The 8,530-nt window shown below is 45.7% G+C and overlaps 1 non-coding gene across 1 annotated transcript; it reads right to left on the bottom strand.

Moving 5' to 3' along the window:
- Positions 1 to 301: 301 nt before the first annotated feature.
- On the bottom strand, positions 302 to 434 carry LOC132002361 (small nucleolar RNA SNORA70). The gene has a single exon (XR_009399848.1). It is a non-coding gene; the product is annotated as a small nucleolar RNA SNORA70 (small nucleolar RNA).
- Positions 435 to 8,530: the final 8,096 nt, after the last annotated feature.

Genomic DNA, 8,530 nt, shown 5'->3' on the forward strand with positions numbered 1-8,530 from the left:
CCCAGGATGGGCTTTTCAGCCACCATGTCTGTACATCCATTCACAATAAACCCAGTAAAACCCCACTTCTTGAAGATGTGGCTCTTCCTGCTGTGGCCAGGGAATTTGAACTTTGCCCTGGTTAGAGCCTCAATCACATGCCTCTTGGTAGCTCAGTCACTTGTTCTGCAGGTTGACACGGATGGACGTGATGACCTGGTGGATGTGGACCCTGATCACTGTGCCCTAAGGCTTTCCAAAGGCACCTGCTTTACTGTCTGGGGCCTGGACGGGGGAGAGCATGAGGTCAGACACGAATGTCCACTGTCTCCAAGGTCCCTTGAAGCAACTCATACAGGCAACAGGCTGCACATACTACCAAGGAGGGCACTGTTTACAGCCATTGCACACTGGGCCCCATGGGGAAAGAGCACATTCGGCTTAATTGGCTGCAGACAGATGAACCATTTTATATGCTCATCCAAAGCCAGTTCCTTCCTGTATGCAGGCACTGCATTCCTTCTCCCCTACTTAAGAATATAGATCCAGTCAAACTCTCCTGCCCACATCAATTGTCTACTGTATAAGCAGAGTTATAAAAAGGTATTGTAGGAGTGCCTTGGTGGCTTAGTTGGTTAAGCGTCCAACTCTTGGTTTTGGCCCAGGTCATGATCTCAGGGTCGTGGGTTCAAGCCCCATGTTGGGCTCTCTGCTCAGCTGGGAGGCTGCTTCTCTCTTTCCCTCTGGCTGCTGCTCTCTGCTCGTGCACACTTTCTCTGTGCCAAATAAATAAATAAAGTCTTTTTTTTTTTTAATAAAAAGTTCAAATATTCAGAGGATTTGTCAAGAAAAACAAAAACCCAAAAACTTGTTCTGTTTTTCTCCAAAAGGTAGAAATATGACCAATGGTTAGAAACATCCAGCATGGCGGGCGCCTGGGTGGCTCAGTGGGTTAAAGCCTCTGCCTTCGGCTCAGGTCATGATCCCAGGGTCCTGGGGTTGAGTCCCACATCGGGCTCCCTGCTCCAAGGGGAGTCTGCATCTTCCTCTCCCTCTGCTCTTCTGCATCCTCCCCCTCCCCTGCTCATGCTCTCTCATGTGCGTTCTTTAATAAACAAATGAAATCTTTAAAAAACAAAACAACATCTACCATGATATTTGTGCAAATAATTTCAATATCTCCAATATAATAGATGTTACACTTTTTCAAAATAAGAAAGGAGATATGGGGGTGCCTGGCTGGCTCCCTATGGTTGAGCACGTAACTCTTGATCTTGGGGTCATGAGTTCAAGCCCCACATGGGGCATAGAGCCTACTAAAGAATAAATAAATAAGAAGAAAAGAGATATGTCTTTTTAAAAATGTAGTACTCTTGGACCTCTGAAGGAAGTCAAATATTCATGATATATCCTCTGTGCCAGCTACTGATGCCCTCATATCGCCGGAAATAAATCTCACGTCAAATAACTGGTTTTCGAAGGAAATGGCCTTTTGTTCCTCAGCTATATTTAAGTTCTACATCAGTGAGTTTCAGGAGGTGTGAGAAAGTTCCACAAGGTAGATGTACCAGAAAGCCCTAGGATTCTGACATTCTGCTGTAGGGAGAATGTCAGGCGCCAAATGAATCACTACAGAAAAAATCAGGGTAACTGACAGAAGCACATTGTGTTCTGGGACAAGGGAAAAACAGTTTAAGACTACATAAGCTAGCCAGTGCATCATTTCATGAGTATTAGGAAACACAAACAACTGTATGATATTCTAGGCTGCATCCAAATTAAAAAATACTTCCATTTTAAGATTTTATTTATTTGACAGAGAGAGAGAGAGAGAGAGTTCAAGGAAGGGGGCCTGCAGAGGCTCTGGGCTCTTAGCCGATCACGGAGCCCAATCTGGGGACTTAGTCCCAAGACCCTGGGATGAGAACCTGAGCCGAAGGCAGATGCTTAACCAACTGAGCCACCCAAATTGAGAAATACTTCCTAATAGAGATGGTCTCAGTGACTATTCAGCATAAATAGTTCAGAATAAAGTACACATAATACTTTATATCTGTATTTTATCACATGCGCCTCTAAGAAACAAGGTAATGTGATTGAAAATAAAAAATTTGGGGGGCGCCTGGGTGGCTCAGTGGGTTAAGCCGCTGCCTTCGGCTCAGGTCATGATCTCGGAGTCCGGGATCGAGTCCCGCATCGGGCTCTCTGCTCAGCAGAGAGCCTGCTTCCCTCTCTCTCTCTGCCTGCCTCTCCGTCTACTTGTGATTTCTCTCTGTCAAATAAATAAAAAAAAAAATAAAAATCTTTAAAAAAAAAAAAAAATTGGGGGCACCTGTGTGGTTCAGTTGGTTAGGCCGCTGCTTTTGGCCTGGGTTCTGATCCCAGGGTCCTGGGATGGAGCCCCGCATTGGGCTCCTTGCTCAGCGGGAGCCTGCTTCTCCCTCTCCCTCTGCCTGCTGCTCTCCCTTCTTGCTCTCTGTCAAGTAAATGAATAAAATCTTAAAAAAAATTTTTTTAACTGATCTATGTTTATCCATGGACAGGATTCTAACAGTGGAGCTCAAGCCCAGGATGATAAATACGTCTTCAAATAAAGCAGCCAGTCTAGTTAACTGTCATTCGCTGGGGACTGCTGTGACTAGAGCAGATTCAGAGAAGACAGGTGCAGGGAAACCTATTGAAAGGAAACACCAGGGCAGTTCGCTCTTAAGACATTACCATTCCTGTGACAGAGCCAATTTGCCATCATTTACAGGAAGTCCAACAAAATCTGCAGAGTCATCAGGGATTATTGGGGTATACACTTGAGAAACCAGGGCAAAGTCTGCTTTGTTGCATCTCTAAGCATTGCATGACTGGCTGAATCACCTGAGACTACTTGTGAGCACTGATGGTTATATAAATTCCAGGAAAAGCTCTCTGCTACATTCTTTGTCCTACTGACCAAATTCTTCCAAGTACCGACTAAACTCCACGTTCAGAATTTGCAGAGTGTATCAGAGAGAGAGAGACGAACCATGAGAGACTGCGGACCCTGGGAAACAAAGTGAGGGTTTCAGAGGGGAGGGGTGTGGGGGGGAGAGGGTAACAGGGTGATGGGCATTAAGGAGGGCACGTGCTGTGATCAGCATTAGGTGTTACATGTAACTAATGAATCAGTTGAACACTACATCAAAAACTAAGTATGGGGTGCCTGGGTGGCTCAGTGGGTTAAGCCTCTGCCTTTGGCTCACGTCATGGTCTCAAGGTCCAGCATCGGGCTCTCTGCTTGGCAGGGAGCCTGCTTCCACCTCTCTCTCTCTGCCTGCCTCTCTGCCTACTTGTGATCTCTGTCAAATAGATAAATAAAATCTTAAAAAAAAAAAACAAAACTAAGGTACTATACAGTGGCTAACTGAACATAATAAAAACATAAATTTAAAAATAAGGATCTGCAGACTTTATAGAAAAGTAGTAGTCTTTTTCCAAAGAAACTGTGTATTATTCATGTCGTTATGGAACAGATACAAGGCGAGAAGCAGACCATATCCTGAGGGTGTAATAGTTCTTGCAGAAGCCTGAAGGTTTTGAGTTCCTGATTCTTGCACTGACCCAGGAACTTTCTGAAACAAAATGTACTTTCTACCATTACCAGCCCTGGTACCTTCCCCTCTAAGTCTACAGCAGTAATTTTCCCAAAGTGACTTCAGAGTCACTGATTTTTTTTTTTTTTTTCCTTCAATCTAGTCCAGTCAAGCTCTGGCCCCACTACTCCACCCAAATGTCTCTTGTCAAGGTCACCAGTGACCTCTGCGGTGCTCCAACAGTCAGTCCTCCTTCCTCATTTTAACCTTTTGGTTGCATTCCACAGTTGGTAAGTCTGATCACGCCCTTCTTCAGTTTCTTCCTCTGCCTTCCCAGGCACTACCCTCTCTGGGTTTTCCTCCTCCCCGACCCGTTCGTTCCTTCAGTTGCTTTGCAAGTTCCTCACTTCTGAGACCTCTTTCTTTTTTTTAAATTATTTTTATTAACATATATTATTTTCCCCAGGAGTACAGGTCTATGAATCATCAGGGTTACACACTTCACAGCACTCGCCGTAGCACACACCCTCCCCGATGTCCATAACCCAACCACTATCCCTACACACCCCCTACCCCCCCAGCAACCCTCACTTTGTTTTGTGAGATTAAGAGTATCTTAAGGTTTATCTCCCTCCCAGCGTGTTTTTTTCCCCTTCCCTACCCCCCAAAACTCCCACCCTGCCTCTCAAATTTCTCATATCAGAGGGATCCTATGATAATTGCGGAGACCTCTTTCTTCAGTGTCAAAGTGCCCCAGGGTTTTCCTGGGTATTTTTTTTTTTTTTCCCTGCTGGTTTCCCTTGGTGACATCATCCAGTTTCAGACATCAAATTCCATTCACATGCTGGCAACTCCAAACTCTCCTTCCCTCTGGTTTACTTGCTCTCTCTCTCTCCCTTTCTCTCAAGTGCACACAGTCACATAGATACAATATACACATATACAATTTATCTCCTAAACAATATATAAAAATATAGATCTTCTGGACTTCTTCCTGAACTCATATCCAGCAGCCTACCTGATGCCTCCAACTGAACATCTAATACCTCACACTGAACATACTTAAAACTGAGATCTTAATACTGCTCTGCAAAATGGTTCTAGCCAGTGTTCCCTAGTTCAGTTGATGGCAACTTGATCTCTCTAGTTGCTCAGGTCAAATACCTCAGGCTCGTCTCTTGACTCTTTTTATCGACTCTGTTCAATCCATCATCAAGGCCCTCTGGGTTTACCTTCAAAATAAATCCAGGATCCCCTTAGCCAGTGAAGCCAACCCTTTCTCCTCCCGGGCTCCTGCTTCTAGCCTTATTGGTCTTTCTCCCCCTCCCACCGGCACCCCTACACTCCCCTCCCCAAGCCAATTCAGTTTCATGAGAACAGAGATCTGATTACTTTCTTCAGTGATATAATATCCCAAGTACTTGGCACAAAGTTGATGCTCAAAAATTATTTGTTAAATAAACAAAGTAATAAAGATCTTGACTTTTTAGACATCTTTTTGATGTCTATACAGGCCATTTAAACCATGACGCCAAACGATAAATCTACAGGTTTCATATAATCTGCACAATTATCAGGATAGAATCTTGTTACAGGGATAACCATGTATACTCGGACAAGATAAATGTTGGGTTGTTCCAGGAGTCTTTTTTATTTTCATAGATGTGTTTCTACTTTTTTAAGAAACATACTATTGGCTGCAAAGATTTTCTTTGAACTCCAATACTTCTGAAATGCTGAACTTCTGAGTTTTGCCTCAAAGCAGAGAGGCTATTACACCATGTGCGAGTGTTTCACCGCTGCCAAAAATATTTTGAAGAACTTCCCATATTACTAAAGTCTCTAAAAGAGTTTAAATTATCCTTACCAGGAAAAGGTCATTACGGTTACTGTTTTAAATTCCCTCCTATGCTAGAATTGGCATGAAAAGCTGTCCTTTCCTGGAACAATGGCTAGAGAGCCTCAATATTTCTACGTTGTTTAGAAAGGCTGCACACAATCTTCACTAAATGCCAAAAACAAACAAACAAACAAACAAAAAAAACCAAGCCCAAGGGGCCTAGCACATGCCACGGAGATGCTGCCCTGGCTAAAGGATCTTGGTATAATTAAAGGTTCTGGTTAACATCCAGTCTCTCTCAGGGAACACAAAATGCTACAAATTAGTTCAAAAGCACAGTTGGAAAAAGAAAGAAAAACTACAGGAACAATGGGTTGGTGATGGTGGAATTCTCTAGTCCTTTATTGTTTGACAAAAGGAAACCAGTCCTAGGACTACATACAAAGCATTTTTACTCCAAGGGCAGATCATAAAATTGTTGTAATTCGGAATGTTTATTTGAACATGGCCTTCTACATGTTTAAAGTCCACCTGTTTAATACTGTTTGGGCTTTTTGGCTTAGGAAGCTGGAAAATGTTTTGAGGCCAACATTCGGGTCAGAATGGAGTTTTCCTGAATTTCTGTTCAACTATTCTGCAAATGTTTGCCATTGATCATATGGGAGAGAACAGTGCAAAATACCACCCACTCTAAATACAAATTGAAAATATTTTGTACAAAAAAAGGATGTGCTTTTAGCATTAAGTTTAACAGTTAAAGGTGTGAAATAAGAATGTTTTATAAATAAAAACAAATTCTAGGAATTAGAATTGTTAAATAGATCCTCTACATCTGTACAAAGTGAAAGGATTGTGCAATCCTTCTCTAGTTTCAGCTGCCTAGCTGCTGAAGGCATAATGTTTTGTCTGTATTATTAGGATAATCTGTCCTAATTCCCAATAAAATAGTTTCATACTACTTAATTTTGGTTGTGCAGGCAAAAAGTAACAGCATTTTCAAAACAATTTTCATAAACTCTCCATACCAAAAATATACAATACTGTTCTTTATAAAATATTGAGATGAGTTTAAAAAATTTAAAAATTCCAGAAAGTGCTTTCAGTCATATTGAAACTAAGACAAAATTTGGGATCTAACAACCACTCCTCAGATGTTTCTTTCATCTGGAAGCGATCAAATCTTGATCCGTTCCCTCGAAAAAATATTTTTTAAACTCTTCATCCTATCATTACGAGCTTAACGCCCCTGTTACTGAAATAGATAACCAAACCCCTGTAATTATACATAGTAAGGGGAGAGAAAAAAGCCCTACTGTAGCTGCAGCACCAAAAAAGACTTCAGCCAGAAAAGGTTGGCTCGGTTATGAACTCACGCTGCTGTGAAGAAAAACAAAACTTAGGAAAAACAAAACAAAAACAAAATACCCCACCCCACCTCATTATTTTTTATTTTTTCTATGTTCCAGAAAAAAAAAAAAAAAAAAAAAAGCCCCACATTAAACAAAAATACCTTGCACAAAAAGTAAGGCTGGAAGACAAATATAGCAACATTACTCTTGAATTTCCTGGCTTTGTTGATTCCAGCCGCAAAGTTAACATTAAATTGCCAAGATTCACATTTAAATATTCCCTTGAAATCAGAAAAACAATAGCTCTTTCAGGATGTGAAATGACCCTGGAAGGCACATAGTTATTTTATTGAGTCGATTTGCTATTTACATACTCATAAGGGGCTCCAAAAAGAAGTTAAATGGAAGATGTTCTCAACAGACAGAAATAAAATATTCCAATCTATTGTTCCAGTTTATGGCTCAGATCGAAATAATGGGCTATAAAACCTATCAGAAACCAGTTGCGCAGTGCGTGCTCCGCAGCCAGCCAATGAACACCGACGTCTCGGTTCTCCTACTGATGACAGCACTTCAAAGACATTTTTTTCTTTCTTTTTTTTTTTTTTTTTTTTTTTTAAAGAGCCCGACCTCTCGGTTACGCCGGTGCTCGGCACCTCGGTCGGGTCTCCCAGCGCTCGAAGCTCGGCATTTTGCTATTTGCAGGGCGCCTCTGCGGCTCGAGGCAGCGGCGTCCGAGCCCGTCCAAGCCCGTCCGCGCCCCCCCCCCCCCCCCCACCCCCGCCCGCCCCCCCCCCCCGCGCCCCTCCCGCGCGAGGCTCCCGGAAAGCGCCTTCATTCTCAGGGCGAATACGGCTTCCCACGGTGGCGTTCGGGGCACGGCCAAATAAAATGCACTCCTTTCCCAGAGCGGGGGTGGGGGTGACGAGCGCCGACTTGGACAGGCTCGGAGGCCAGAAGGGATTTGGGACTGTGCGCACGCCCCTCGGCCGCCGGTCGGGGGCACAACGCCGCGCGCACTCAGCGCGGCTCCGGGGCGGCGGCGCCCGAGAGCCCAGAGGCGAAGAACAAAGGGGACGCGCTCGCCTTCGCGGTTCGGGGGCTGCCCGGGCGCCTCCGCCAGCCCCGCCTGCCCGCCCCGCCCCCCAAGCCCGCAGGCCGCGGCGGCGCGCGCCCCTCCCCCGCCGCCCTGCCCCCTTGGCTCCGCGAAATGGCGGCCGCGCCACAAAATGGCAGCCGCGCCTGTCCGAGAGCGGGCGCCTGCGGGGAAATAAAAGGCGCCGCGGACACCCCCTCCCCACCGGTCCTGGCAGCACGGCAGTGCCCTCTCGGGCTCTCTCAGGGTGGCTGCCCGGGTGACCCTCCCTGGGCACCGGCGCGCCTTGACGCCGCACGCCTTCCCTCTCCGCGTCGGCCGCTCCTCGAGTCCGCAAACGAGGCGGCGCCTTTGTGCGGGCGCTGCCTTTGCGCTTCCAAACGTGCCCCACGGCCGGAGGCTCACACTGAACGGTACAAAGAAAGACCTCGGCTTCGCACAACAGACGGGCGACCCCTGCCCGCCCGGGACGCTTCTCGGGCTGGCGCGGGAAGGGAGCAGCCCTTTCCTAGGGTCTCCACACCCGCAGCTTTAGCTCTTGGCCACCAAAGTGAAGACAGGAAGGGGGAAGCAAAGGACATCCCCTCCCCCCCAAAACGGGGGGAAATTAAGGAAACGGGTCAAGGAGCCCCAGAGTAGTACTTCGGCAGCCGCGTAGAATCCCAATGCAGAGCCCACGCTCGAGAGCCAGAGAAGAGCCACG

Source organism: Mustela nigripes, chromosome 14, assembly GCF_022355385.1.
Source record: "Mustela nigripes isolate SB6536 chromosome 14, MUSNIG.SB6536, whole genome shotgun sequence".
NCBI classification, from domain to species: Eukaryota; Metazoa; Chordata; class Mammalia; order Carnivora; family Mustelidae; genus Mustela; species Mustela nigripes.